The following is a 15,920-nucleotide window of genomic DNA, read 5'->3' on the forward strand; positions in this document are numbered from 1 at the left end:
GAGGAGAGAGACATTGTACAACACAACACAAATCGCACTATATCTTATCCATCACAACAATTTTATATATATATATATATAGGACATAACACACTAACTTCGACACTTATAGATTATGAGTCCAACTCATCACATAGGAATCAACATCTTTTGGAATGATTCCTAGGGACTCACAATGACAACTACACATGACATGGAAGCATTACTTCCAACATTTCAAATTCAACTTTATCATGATATGTTATTTAATAGTATGTCATTAGTGTAGATATTTACTATGTGAAGCACCGAATCCTCGGTGGAAACCTTATTTTTAACAGAAAACCAGCTTCTCTCTCAATTTTGTCATAATCCTATATTTTTGTAGCAAACTTGTTATTCCGAAGGCAAATTTTTTATTTCGGGGACCTAGGACATGTGGAAAATCAACTTCTCTGGAAATTTATCAAGATTTTTTCTTTTCGTAGTAGAGTTGTTATTCCACAGCTATTAGGACATGTATTGATCACATTATCATTGGCTCTGGATAGAAATTTGACTCTATTTGGAGAATTTTCTCAAATCCACTTGTCTACTTTATTGTGGATTCCTTGCTGATAAAGTTAAGTTTCGAAAATTGAGGAAAATATTTTTAGCTTCTACTTGTTCCTTCGTTTTATTTGTATCAAGCCTTTATTTGTGCTTTCTCATCCGTTGTTGCAGATAGTGCTAAGTGTGCTTTTCAGATCTTAAACATAAATTCATTATCAACTAATTTCAAAAGCTTGATTTCTTCCGTAGTATTCTTTCCTCCATCGAGGCCTGAAGCAGTCAATTATGGCTATTGAAGATACATTTTAGTTTTTAAGATGATGTCATATGTGGGTGAAGAAAAACCAAAAGGTTATCTCTTCAAGATCGTTTTAATAGGCGGCTTTGTTGCGGGAAAATCTAATCTACTTGCAATATATGCACGGAACGATTTCTATCCCAATTCCAAATCCATGATCAAAGCGGAATTCCAAACACAGGCAATGGAAATAGATGGAAAAGAGATCAATGCACAGATCTAAGACACAACTGATGAGGAGTGCTTCAGAGTCATGACCTCGACATATTATACAGGAGTCATGGCAGCGTTAGTCGTCTATGTCATCAGTTGACACGAGACATTCGACAATATTTCTTGATGGCTTGATGATTTGCTTGGTAAGTATTAACATCTAAAAGAGACATTTCTGTTCAAAACGATAAGCATAAAACTCGATTGTTATGTTTAAGAGAACCAACAAAAAACTCTTTCCATGCGTAAGTTTCTTACTCAAGGAAGGAGGATGAAAATGAGGAACTCTAATTGGCTAGAGTGAACAATGTCTGCATAGCCATTACAGAGGAGCTGTAGGAGCGTTGGTCATGTATGACATTAGTCGGCACAAGACATTGAACAATATTTCTTGATGGCTCAATGAACTGCATAGTAAGTATTAAAATCTAAAAGAGACAGTTATGTTCAAGTCGACAAGCACAAAACTCAACAGGTATGTTTAAGACAACCGGCACAAAACTCTTTCCACTCGAAGTATCTTACATGAGGAAGGAAGAAGAAAACAAGGACTTTGATTGGCTGTGCATAGCCAAAGCCTGCATAGAGAATGCCTTTCGACGTATATATATAATAATTGTATATATTCCACTCTAAATATAGATAACATATTTCACTATTTAATTCTTTATATATAAAAATAACAAGTTATAAATTATATTTAATGTATTTCATTATTAACCTTTTATTTATAAAAATGTTATGAGATGTATAGTTTATGTCATGGTGGAAGTCACTCGTGCCAATAAAACCAATCTCAAAAACAACCACTTTACAACATGTATGCTACTTTAACAAGCACCATAATTCATGGTCACTCGAGATTTTCTCTCCATTGAAACATTCTTCGCATTGCAAATTACAATAAAAAGAACTAAAGTTTTTCAAATCAGAATATTTTTTGAAGCGTTATGCAAATTACAATAAACAGAACTGAAGTTTTTCAAATGAGAATATTTTTTAAAGCGTCATTAAATCAATATTTATATATCTATTTCTTAATAAATTTAGAATTAATTAAAACATATTTTTATATTGATTATTAAATATAGATATATCTTACAACAATAAATAGAAAAAAAATGAATAAGCAATGATAAGGAAAAGAACACTGACAAGCCCAACTTAATAAATTGACGAGTCCAACTTAATAATGTGGTTGATATACGCCATAGACCCCAACTTAATATATGCTATATTTTAAACTTAATATTAGAAACCATAATATCAAACTCAATATTATAAGTCATAATTATAAAACATATTATAAACCCTAATATTAAATATTATATATTAAGAAAATATTGTATTACTAAATAATAATTTAAATATTATTACATTATTATATATTAATTAATATTAAACCCAAGGGATTTATACTCCCTTGCGGTTTACACTCCCTTGAGGTTTTAGTATTAATACCTTGGATTTATAATGTCAATCCCTTGGGTTTATTAATCTAAGTGTTCATATTCATAGAGTTTATTATTATTCCCTCGGTTTTTTTTAATAAATGATATCAATAATATTAATATATTAATTAGGCATTAAGAAAATATTGTACTAATAATAAAATGAAGGGATTATTGATATTATTGATAAAAAAAAAACAAAGGAATAATATTAAACCCTAAGAATAAGAACCCTTAAATTAATAAACCCAAGAAATTGATATTATAAACCCAAAGGATTAATACTAAAATCTCAAGGGAGTATAAACCCAACAGAATAATATTATCCCCAAGAATTTAATATTATAAACCCAAGGTATATAAACCCTAAGATAAATATTATAAACCCTAAAATAAAAATGGCTGACCATGATTGACCATGGTTGATTTTCATATTGAGGCAATCCTTGACACATTATGATGTTGGACCATGCCGGACCATGTTTGACCATGATTCATTTTCATATTGATACAATATTTCCATAATGCAACATTCAAACATGGTAGATTAAACCCATGGGACTAATATTAAACCCATGAGACTAATCTTATAAATCCAAGGCATGTGAACCCTAAGATAAATATTATAAACACTAAAATAAACAGCTTTCACCATTTTTCACCATAGTTGATTTTCATATTGAGACAATCCTTGTCACAATATGACATTGGACCATGGTTACTTATGGTTGAACATTATTGATTTTTAAATCGAGATAACCTTTATCACAATGTGACATTTGACCATGTTGACCATGATTGATATTAAAAACTCAAGGTATATAAACGCTAAGGTAAATATTATAAACCGTAAAATAAACATGGTTGATGATGGTTGACAATGGTTGACCATGGTTGATGATGGCTGATGATGGTTGACCGTGATTGAAAATTGTTGACCATGATTGATATTATAAATCCAAGGTATATAAACCCGAAGATAAATATTATAAACCCTAAAACATGTTTAATGATGGTTGACCATGGTTTATTTCCATATTAAGACAATATAGAGTTATACAGTGGGTGACCATGTTTAACCATGATTGATTTTGATATCAAGACAATATTTCTCACAATGAGATGTTGTACCATGGTTGACCATGGTTGGATATGATTAACCACGGTTGATCATGATTGGTATTATAAATCCTAGGGAATAATAAACCCAAGGGATTGATATTACAAACCCAAAGGATTAATACTAAATACCCAAGGGACTAAGATTATAAACCAAAGGCATACAAACTGTAAAATAAATATTATAAACACTTAAATAAACATAATTGACCATGAATTATTTTCATATTGAGACAATCCTTGTTACAATGCGATGTTGGACCATGGTGGACCATTTTTATTATAGGGTTTGATTTTATAAAACATAGTTGACCAAGGTTGACCATGATTAGCTAAACCCAAAGGACTAATATTGTAAACCAAAGGTATATAAACCCCAAGATAAATATTATAAACATTAAAATAAACATGTTTGACGATGGTTGATTTTCATATTGAGACAAAACCTATCACAATGCAACGTTTGACCATGGTTAACCAAGAATGAATAATATTATACCCATGTGATTAATATTATAAACTCAAAGTGTATAAATCCTAAGATAAATATTATAAAAACTAACATAAATATGGTTGACCATAGATGATTTTCATACTGATGATCCTTGTCACAATGTGACATTTGACCATGGTTACCTATGGTTGACCATTATTTATTTTCAAATCAAGAGAATATTTGTCACAATGTGACATTGGACCATGGTTGACCATGATTGATATTATAAAACCAAGGTATATAAACCCTAAGATAAATATTATAAACCCTAAAATAAACATGGTTGACGATGGTTGACCATGGTTGATTTCCATATTAAGATAATCCTTGTCACAATCCGAAGTTGGACCATGGGTGACCATGCTTGACCATGATTGATTTTGATATCAAGACAATATTTCTCACAATGTGACATTGGACCATGGTTAACTATGGTTGATTTTTATATTGAGACAATATTTTGCACAATGTGATACTCGATTACGGTTGACCATGGTTAGCTATGATTAACCATGGTTGACCGTGATTGGTATTATATAAACCCAAGGGAATAATAAACCCAAGGGGATAATAAACCAAGTATATTGATATTAGAAACCTAAGGGAATAATACTAAAACCCAAGGGATTAAGATTATAAACCAAACATATATAAACCCTAAGATACATATTATAAACACTAAAATAATCATGGTTGACCATGGATGATTTTGATATTGAGACAATCCTTGTATAATGTGACGTGGGACCATGGTTGACCATGCTTAACCACGGTTGATTTTCCTATCAAGACAATCTTTGTCACAATGAGACGTTTGGCCATGGTTGGCCATGATTGACCATGGATGACCATGTTTGCTTTTATAAAACCTGGTTGATCGTGATTGACTAAATGCAATGGACTAATATTATAAAATCAAGGTATAAAAACACTAAGATAAATATTATATACCAAAAATAATCATGGTTGACCATGGGCGACCATGATTAATTTCCAAATCGAGAGAATCCTTTTCACAATGTGATATTGGACCATGGTTGACCATGATTGGTATTATAAATCCAAGGGAATAATAAACCCTAGTAATTAATACTAAAAATCGAAGGGATTATTAACCTAAGCAAATAATATTAAACCCTAGGAATATTAACTCATAGATTAATAAACCCAAAGGATTGATATTATAAAATCGAGGGATAAGTATTATAAACATAAGGTATCTAAACCCTAAGATAAATATTATAAATTTGAAAATAAACATGGTTGACTATGGTTGACCATGGTTGACTTTTATATTGTGACAATCCTTGTTATAGTATGACGTTGGACCATGGTTGACCACACTTAACCATGATTTTTTTCATATCAAGGAAATTTTGGTCACAATGTGACGTTCGACCATGGTTGAACATGATTATCATATTGAGACAATATTTGTCATAATACAATATTGGACCATGGTTGAAACAATGATTTATTTTCATATTGAGACAATATTTTTCAAAATGTGACGTTGCAGCAAGGTTGACCAAGGTTGACTATGATTGACCATGGTTGATCATGGTTGACCATGATTATTATATTGAGACAAACTTTGTCATAATGTGACATTGGACCATAGTTGAGACAATGATTGATTTTATTATTAAGACAATCTTCGTCACAATGCGACGTTGGACCATGGTTGACCAAAATTGATTTTATAAAACATGGTTCAATAATATTAAACCTAAGGTGCTAATATTAAAAACCCAAGGTATATAGACACTAAAATAAACATTGTTGACTATGGTTGACTAGGGTTGATTTTCATATTGAGACAATCCTTGTTGCAATTTGATGATGGACCATGGTTGAAAATGCCTAACCACGGTTGATTTTCATATCAAGACAATCTTCGTCACAATGCAATTTTCTACCATGGTTGACCATGGATAGCGATGTTTTACCAAGGTTGACCATGATTATGATATTCAGACAAAATTTGTGATAATATGACGTTGGACCATGGTTGAGACAACGTTTGATTTTCATATTCAGACAATCTTTGTCATAATGAAACACTGGACCATGTTTGGCCAAGGTTGACCGTGATTCACCATGGTTGACCATGATTATCATATTGAGACAATCTATGTCCTAATGTGATGTTGGAAAATAGTTGAGACAATGATTGATTTTTCATATTGAGACAATCTTTGTCACAATGCGACGTTCGTCCAGGGTTGACTAATGTTGACCATGGATGACCATGATTATCATATTGAGACAAAATTTGTCATAATTATACATTGGAAAATAGTTGAGACAATGATTGATTCTCATATTGACAATCTTTGTCACAATATGACGTTGGACCATGGTTGACTATGATTGACCATGGTTGACCATACTTGATATTATAAATCAATGGGAATAATAAACCCTAGGGATTAATACTAAAAGCCCAAGGGACTATAAACCTAAGAGAATAATACTAAATCCTAAGAATATGAACCCTTAGATTAATAAAACTAAGGGATTGATATTACAAATGTAAGGGGATAATAAATCTAAGGGGTAAAAGTTATAAAACCAAGGTATATACACCATAAGATAAATATTATAAACCCTAAAATAAATATGATTGACTATGGTTTATTTCCATTTTGAGACAATTCTTGTCACAATGTGACATAGGACCATGGTTGACCATGATTTACCATGAGTGATTTTCATATCAAGATAATCTTGGTCACAATGTGATGTTGGACCATGGTTGATTTTCATATTGAGAAAAAATTTGTCGCAATGTGACATTAGACCATGGTTTAACATGATTATAAACCCATTGCATACAAAGCTTAAGATAAATATTATAAACACTAAAATAAACATGGGTAACCATGATTGATTTTCATATTGAAACAATCTTTGGCACAATATGATGCTGGACCATGGTTGACCATAATTGATTTTCAAAGCGAGAGAATATTTGTCACAATTTGACATTGGACCATGGTTGACTGTGATTGGTATTATAAAGCCAAGGGAATACTAAACCCTTGGGATTAATACTAAAAACTCAAGGGATTATAAACCTAAGTGAATAGTATTAAACCCTAGGAATATGAACCCTTAGATTAATACAACCAAGGAATTGATATTATATACCAAAGGGATAAAATTTTCTTACTCTTAATCTCATTTTATTTAGTATTTTTTTATTAATAATTAAAATAATGTATTCTTTACAACATATCTATTTAGATTAATAATTGAAAGATATCATATTATAAAATATCAAAATATGTCACTAATTACCAATAACGAAAATCAAACATTTAAAACATTGCATGCTAGTGTTAATATTCAATCCAAATATACTCCCACAATTGGTAAAGATCTCAGACAATCCAAATGTACTCTTACAAATGGTAAAGATATGTTAACATACATATATTTTTAATTATTAAAAAATTTAAATTTAAAAATATGATTCTGAAATTCTTAAAAGATACTCCTTAAACTCAAAAAAATTAAAATTTCATTGAAGTATGTGCTCTGTGTAAACCAAATTTTATATCACTCAAATGCAAGTCCCCATTCGTGAAAGAAAGTGATTAAAATCGCATAGATAATCTTCAAGAATTTGGAAAATAATTTCATTAAAATATGTGCTTTATATCAGCCAAATGCACAGGCCCACTTAAGAAAGTGAGGGAAACAGAGGAAAATTGGCATCAATAATCACAAAAGGCATATGTGTCATTCAAATATGTGCACAATGTGAATTAAATGCAAAGACTCACTAAAAGAAAGAAAAATTGACCATGGTTGACCATGACTGGTATTATGAAGCCAAGGGAATAATAAACCATAGGGATGAATACTAAGAACCCAAGGGATTATAAACCTAAACGAATAATCCAAAAATTTCTCTTATGTGATTTCTACCGAAAGACTTTTCCTAATATCTATTTATATTAATAATTGAAAAATATCATATTATAAAATATAAAATCATTTCATTAATTACCAATAATGAAAATAAAACATTTAAAACATTGCATGATAGTGTTAATATTCAATCCAAATATACTCCCACAATTGGTAAAGATCCAAATGTACCCTTACAAATGGTAAAGATGCGTTAAAATACATATATTTTTAATTATAAGAAAAAAAAAATTAAAAATACAGCTTTGAAATTCCTAAAAGATACTCCTCAAACTTAAAAAAATAAAATTTCATTGAAGTTTGTGCTCTATGTCAACCAAATGTTATATCACTCAAATGCAACACCCCATTCATGAAAGAAAGTGATTGAACTCACATAGATAATCTTCAAGAATACAAAAGAATGTATCATTAAAATATGTGTTTTATATCAGCCAAATGCACGTGCCCACTCAAGAAAGTGAGGGAAACAAAAGAAAATTTAGATCAATAATCATAAAAGGCATACGTGTCACTCAAATATGTGCTCTATGTGAATTAAATGTAGAGACTCACTAAAACAAAGCCATAATTTTTTCACGAATAATAAAAATATGTTATAATCATAAGTTATAATGTTTAAAACATTATTGGATCATTAGTTTTACAATTAAAATATCAGTAGAGTGTCATATTTTAAGTAGTGTTTTTTATTGGATTTGGTTAAATTTTGTTTAGATATTTTTAAAATTATAAATTTAAATTGTGGAAATTTCAAAATTTAAGTGTTTTAAAGAAATTTTAAGCTAGTAATTATCATTAAAATTTGATACTTGCAGCTTCATCTCCAAGCATGTGTTTTTCGGTAACGACAACTAACAAAACATAGTAACTAAACATGGTAGGGAGAATGCATGCAATGGAAATAGAAAACCTAGTTTAACATTATGTTATAGAGAAAGCCCTTTTTCTCAAGGTATATAAAATTCGAAGTAGGAATATATATAAAAACACTAAGAGTTAAATAAAGTTGTCACATTCAATGCTTTAATTTATGCACAAATAGTAAGTGTGCTTAGTGTTTGCACTTGTAGATCAATGATTTACTATATCCTATAAACGAAATTGATTCCCACAATTAATGAATGCCAGCCAACCTTGTAATTTAATCATTGCAAATACAAACCCCATTGAAGCATAACACACTTATGTACCCCACAGAAGAAACGCTAAAGAACAAAAGAGTGTCATAGTTGCATATGTAAGACATGAATTGGAGAAAAAACACTAGAGGAGCTCACAGGTGCAAATCACCAAGAGCTCCTACAAGCAAATACGTTGCTTCAGCTTCACATTAATCTCCCATAATAAATAGATATACTTAGTTAGGGATAGTAAACCAAATGCCTGAATGATAGGAACTGGATGTCCAAGAAAAGCACACTCACAACTACGTAACAATAATTACCTAATCTCCATTAATTCTAACACTCCCCCTTAATGGAGAAAGGGTTCTTAAACACACCTAATATGGCCCTAAACAAATCAAAGTTTAGTCTTCCCAAAGGCTTAGTAAATATATCAGCCATATTATCACAAGAATTACAATACTCAACACAGATCTCTTTGGACTGCACCTTCTCCCTAACAAAATGAAATTGAGTGTCTATGTGCTTAGTGTTTTCATGAAACACAGGATTGTAGGCCAGTTTGATGGAACTTTGATTATCGCAATTGATAATCGTAGCCTCTATTTGTTCTTCTCTTGCATCTTGGAGAAGTCTATGCAACCAAACTGCCTCACATGCTACTGCACACATAGCTTGATATTCTGCTCTGCTGAGGATAAGGCAGCAATATGTTGCTTCTTACTGCAGCAAGAGATGACCTCAGACCCAATGCTAAAGGCATAACCTGTGATTGATCTTCTATCATCTAAATTTCCTGCCCAATCAAAATCTGTATCAAACTAACATCAAATGAGTTAGAATATAAAACACTAAAGTCTAAATTTCCTTCAATATAGCTTAGAACTCCTTTCGCTGTAATCTAATGGTTCTCATGAGGTTGAGTCATGAACTGACTCAAAAGATTCACTGCATAGGCTAGATTTGATCTTGTTGTAGTCAAATAGATAAGACTACCAACCAACTGTATGTACAATGTTGCATTTGCATATTTCGAACCATCATCCACCTGAATTTTGTTGTTCTAATGTAAAGGTATGAATGCATCCTTGCAATCATCCATTTTGAATTTGGTTAACAAAATCTTAGCATACTTACCCTGGGACAAGAAAGTTTGGTTTGAATCTCTCCAAAATTCTAGACCCAAACAGTAATGCATTTATCCAAGGTCCTTCATCTCAAATTTCTGCGATAACTGCAGCTTGATTTCTTTAATGAGATTATCTCCACTCCATGTCATGATCAAATCATATACATATAAAGAAATCAACACTATTTGTCCCTCATCATTAAACACAATATACAAATTGGGATCATTTTTGCTCTGTTTATAGCCATGCATGACGAAAAATGAGTCAACTTTTTTTGTACCAGGATCTAGGAGCCTACTTTAAACCATATGAAGATTTATTTAATCTACATACTAAGTGCTCTTCTCCCTTCTTAACAAACCCCTCAGGATGCACTAAGTATACTTCTTCTTCTAAATCACCATTTAAGAAAGCAAATTTAACATCTAATTGATGTATTTTCCAATGATGCTTAGTGGCTAAAGCAATAATCAATCTAATGGTATTTAGTTTTGCAACAGGGGAAAATATTTACTCAAAATCAATACCTTCTTTCTGGGAATACACCTTTTCCACCAACCTTGCTTTATGCTTATCAATAGACCCATCTGCTTTAAATTTCAACTTAAATAACCATCTGCAACCTATGGGTTGTTTACCATTAGGAAGTTTTACTAGATCCAAAGTATTGTTCTTAATAATAGATTCATATTCCTCTTTCATTGCTTCCTTCCATTCAAAACTCTTACTAGCTTCATAAAAATTAGAAGGTTCCGCAATGTTTAACATACCAGTCATGAGCGCACAATCCCTATATCGAGCTGGTAACTGTTTTGGCCTGCTAGATCTCCGAAGCGGTGAGGGTTCAGTTATTCTTCTGTGTTCTTCTCTTTGTGGAATGAATTCAATTTCTTCCTCTTTATCCCGATACTTCTATTGTTGTTGTTGTTTTTGTTGCTGACTGATCCTTATTTGACTATCCTCATCTGAAAGTAAGGGTACATGCCATTCTTCATTGTTTTGAACAGGATTTCCATGATCAACCTGTTCATGGAATGCTACATCTCTACTAACAAACGCCTTGTGAGTAAAAGGATCAAACATTTTATAAGCCTTATACTCACTGCAGTATCCAATGAAGGTACATTTAATGGCCTTTGAGTCTAACGTCTTCTTTTTCTCTTTGGGAACATGCGCAAAAGCTTTACAACCAAATATTCTAAGGTGACTTACTGTAGGCTTGAAGCCAAACAATGCTTCAAAAGGAGTTTTATAATCAAGACTTTTAGTAGGTCTCCTGTTCATCAAATACACTACAGTATTGATAGCTTCTTCCCAAAAACCATTACTTAGATTCTTACCTTTCAACATACTACGAGAACACTCCACCAGTGTTCTTTTTTTCCTCTCGGCTACTCAATTCTGCTGAGGAATGTAAGGTTGTTGTAAATTGCTGATGTATCCCATGCTCGTTATAGTATTTGATGAAAACCCCTTTCTTGAGTTTTCCACCTTGATCTGATCGAAGAATCTTGATGAACTTTCTTGTCAATTTCTCAATCATGTTTCTGAATTGCTTGAAATATTCAAAAGCATGACTCTTCTATTTAAGAAAATATACCCATGTGAATCTTGTACAATCATCAACAAAGATTAAAAAATAGTAGGCCCCACCTAACGATCTTGTCTGCATTGGGCCACATAAGTCAGTGTGTACAAGTTCGAGTATATCCCTCCGTTTCCTATCTTTAATAGTAGGAAATTCATCCCTATGCTGTTTACCGAATGCACATGCTTCACAATCAATATGCAACTTTTTCAAAACAGGAAGACCATCTAGCATACCTTTGTTCTGCAATAGAAGGTAACTGAAAATTGATATGGCCAAGTCACTGATGCCACAAATTTTCAGTAGACATATCCGATGACATCAAGGCTTGCTGTGGCATATTCTTCACATCCAGTTTGTAGAGTCCTCCTATGCGAATACCTGTAGCAATAGGCTTCATCTAGTCCACTAAGTCTTTAATAATACAACGAGATTTAAAGAATTTTACCTTGATATCCTGATATATAATCTTTGGTATAGAAATCAGGTTCTTCTTAATACCGGGAACATACCACACATCAGAGATATTCCTGATCTTTCCATCAGGCAGAGTAACAAGGACATCTACATGTCCCTTGATCTCATACCCTCTATTATCTCCAAGGTATACTTTTAGTCCAGTGTTGGATTCTCTAAAACTTCTGAATCATTGCTTTTTACCTGTCATATGTGAGGAGGCTCCAGAATCTACAAACCAAATATCTGATTCATCCTCCTCTGTAGCTAAGGCAGTCTCAGCCTTAGCCATAAACAATCTGATATCCTGATTTTGATCTGCATCTGCATCAACCAAATGACTTATTCTTGTACCTCTCACCATCTGCCTTTTTATTATGGAAAAATTTAGCAATATGTCCTATTTTATCACAACAAAAGCATTTAGGAGCAGAGTCATGTTTATGCGAGGTCATAGTTTGTGGTGTCCTTTTTTTTGATGCGCTGCCTCTCTTGTGATCAGCCTCTGCTTTCCCTTTTGGCTTGAACTTTGTCATCAATTCAATATCTAGACTTTGAGGTTTGAGAGACAACCTCCTTTCCTCTTCTTGTAGCAAAATCCCAGTGGGATCTTCAAAGCTTGGAGGCTTTTCTCTTGCATTTAATATGGTTATAAACATCTGATAATCATCTGTCATGCCGTTCATGGTAATTGTCACTATATCATCATTTGGCACGTCTAACCGATAGATTAGTTAGTTAATCTTTAACTTCCTTTATCTGGGATATGAATGAAGAAAGAGACTCATTCTCCTCCATCTTGATTGAGAGAATCTTCTTCCTGAGGTACAAAGTTCAACTGGTGTTCCTAATCTCCTACATCTCTTTGAGAATCATCTATATATCATTCGTTGTCTTGCAATTTCGAATGCGATGGATGATGCAATATTTGACTGATAACTTAAGTAGCACCTTTTCCTTCATCTTCCTTTTCTCCCAGTGTTGAATTGTTGTATTCGATCCACCAGTTGCAGTAGTCGGCTTGACTTCATCACCGATGGCAATGCCATAGGCATTGTGTTCCTCAAGCAGAGTTTGAAGCTTAAATTTCCAATTTGTGTAATTGGAACCATCAAGCTTATTACTCTCATTGAGATAAGCTTAAGCGATTTGATTATTCATTTTGAATGAATAAAACCTTCAACAATTTAACAGCCCTTGAAAAATACCCTGATCACTGAGAATTTGCTCTCAAAAAATAATTGCCCTCCCACTCGATGTTGCCACAGTCGCTGAGCTTCTCTTGGTCAATACACTTCCTCTACGCAAATGGCAAAGCACCCACAGTCTCCACACGTTGCCCCTTCAATGTAGCAGCGCTGGGCAAACTCCTCTCTGCCTCACAACCTTCCAAATGTTGTTGCAGCCTACCTTTGTAGCTCTGTTGGCATTACTTTTCGACTCAGGTTCAGTGCCAACTGCTACCACACAGGATTTTGTGCTTTCCTCCACGTAGCCATATGATAGAGCGCTTCACCACACATGTCCAGAGGCATGCATCCAGCATGCAGTCCTCTCACACAACAACTAGGAGATTCGGCCTCCATGTAGCTATGCAGCCAAAAACACGCAGAATTCTACCTCCTTCTCGACGCAGGCCTTCTACAGTCTAGTGCGAGCTCCTTTCAGTCTGGCAGACTACACAACAGGCAGTTTTTTTGTTTAATCACACTTCTCATCAGCAATTAACCACAAGGTGTCTCGGCTATCTTTTTCACGTGGCAAAGCTGGGGCGATCTCCCCCTTCTACAGACAACCTCCTCAAAAGAAAATGTAGTCCACCATTTTCCACACGGCTTTCAGGCACACGCAGCGTTAAAAAAAATGCAGCGCAATCGTTGCAGCTATTTACCTCGCATCCAAGACTTGTCACTGAGGTACACCAAAATCATACGACAATCTATCGCTGAGGTACACCAAAATCGTGCGATGATGCAACAAAATAAAAATGGGTGAAGTCCCCAAGAGTATCATCGTTGATTACTCTTCAACTCCCCGCAGCAATGTCACGTTCCTGAACTCATCATACATGTCTCTCCTTCCTACAACTTTGATACCATGTCAACAATTGCATATGGAAGACATGAATTGGCAAACAACACTAGAGGAGCTCACAGGTGCGGATCACTAGAAGCTCTTACAAGCAAATATGCCACTTCGGCTTCACATTAATCTCCCATAATAAATAGATACACTTAGTTAGGGATAGTAAATCAAATCCTTGAATGAGAACTGAATGTCCAAGAAATGTACAATCACAATTACTTAACAATAATCACGTAATCTCCCTTAATTCTAACAAACAGTCGATTCATTGATGGATATAATTGTAAGAAAAGGATGGATGTTGTTCTTAACTTTCCCTATTCCACTTTTCGATTCTGGCCCTCCTCTCTACACTCCCATCCTTGACCGGGCTTCGATTCTGCCTCGGGCTGCAGCGCTACGTCCTTTTAACAACGCTTCGTTGCATGTCTTTATTACTGCTTCTATAATCTTGATCGCCATACCTCCCCTTGTTCCCGCAGTCATTATACAGGTGAGACTGAGGAGGAGGGAGAGGACTCAGACTTTGGCTCCTGCTCAGGCTACGATGACCATTGAACCTCCGAAATCGGTCAAACAGCTTTTTGCACAAATCATTATTTATCTTCTTGACATGCATGAAATTGCAGTAACCACCTAGGTGGCATTTATTTCCTTTAAATTTCCTACACGTAGCTTCACAAAAATCTATAACAGGGGAAAAATCAACCATAATTAGCCAACCGTAATAAAAGCTACCTTGCATGGCCTTGAAAGCGACCGCCGCCTATTCTTCTTCTCTAAAATAGACGTAAACATTTTCGACCATGTGATCAGCAAGGTTACCACAAGTATTTATGTTTTCGATCTCCTTGAACTTGTTAAGCTACTCGAAAATGTCTTCAAAAAAGTCCTCAAAGTGTTCCTAGACTTTGTGAAGATCCATGGCCTGACCCTGTGGATCCAGGCCAGAGGTGATCATGTCACGCATCTGGTACATGTTTGATAATAGAAGCATGACACATATGTTTGGCCTATTGTGAAAACGTGAAAAACAATCTCAATCCAATCCAATATCTGGTACAGTATAATCCAACAAGTGGGAAATGACATTTCAATATCATAAAATCAGTAGTGGATCCAAGACATGGCATGGCATTTTAGATTACATGGCCACGTTTGCGCCATCAATGAAATGTATTTAGGTATCTCAAATCCATATTACCAGTGGCAATATGCGTCCTCCACGAGGACGGGTAAATGAAGCATTCGAGAAATTGCAATGCTTCATGCTCTCTCGTGCCTGAGCCGCCACCAATCTGCGACTTAGACGAAGCATCTACTGGCATATTCCATTGATTATAAATCTACGACATTCATTTAAAACATAAAATAAAAATCAACGGCACCCCATCCACCTTCGGTCGATATAGGAACGCCTATGATGAACAAGCCCAACTTGCATGATGTATTAGAGGTCTCAATGGTTCTTCCGAGTATTTAATAGT

General features: G+C 33.9%; 1 pseudogene; it reads right to left on the bottom strand.

Moving 5' to 3' along the window:
- LOC149145487 (splicing factor U2af small subunit B pseudogene) overlaps positions 1 to 15,412 on the bottom strand; it is a 31,933-nt pseudogene extending 16,521 nt beyond the window's left edge.
- Positions 15,413 to 15,920: the final 508 nt, after the last annotated feature.

Source organism: Pinus tabuliformis, chromosome X (assembly GCF_031772625.1).
Source record: "Pinus tabuliformis cultivar Carrire ecotype Pingquan chromosome X, CPIR1, whole genome shotgun sequence".
In the NCBI taxonomy this organism is placed as follows: Eukaryota; Viridiplantae; Streptophyta; class Pinopsida; order Pinales; family Pinaceae; genus Pinus; species Pinus tabuliformis.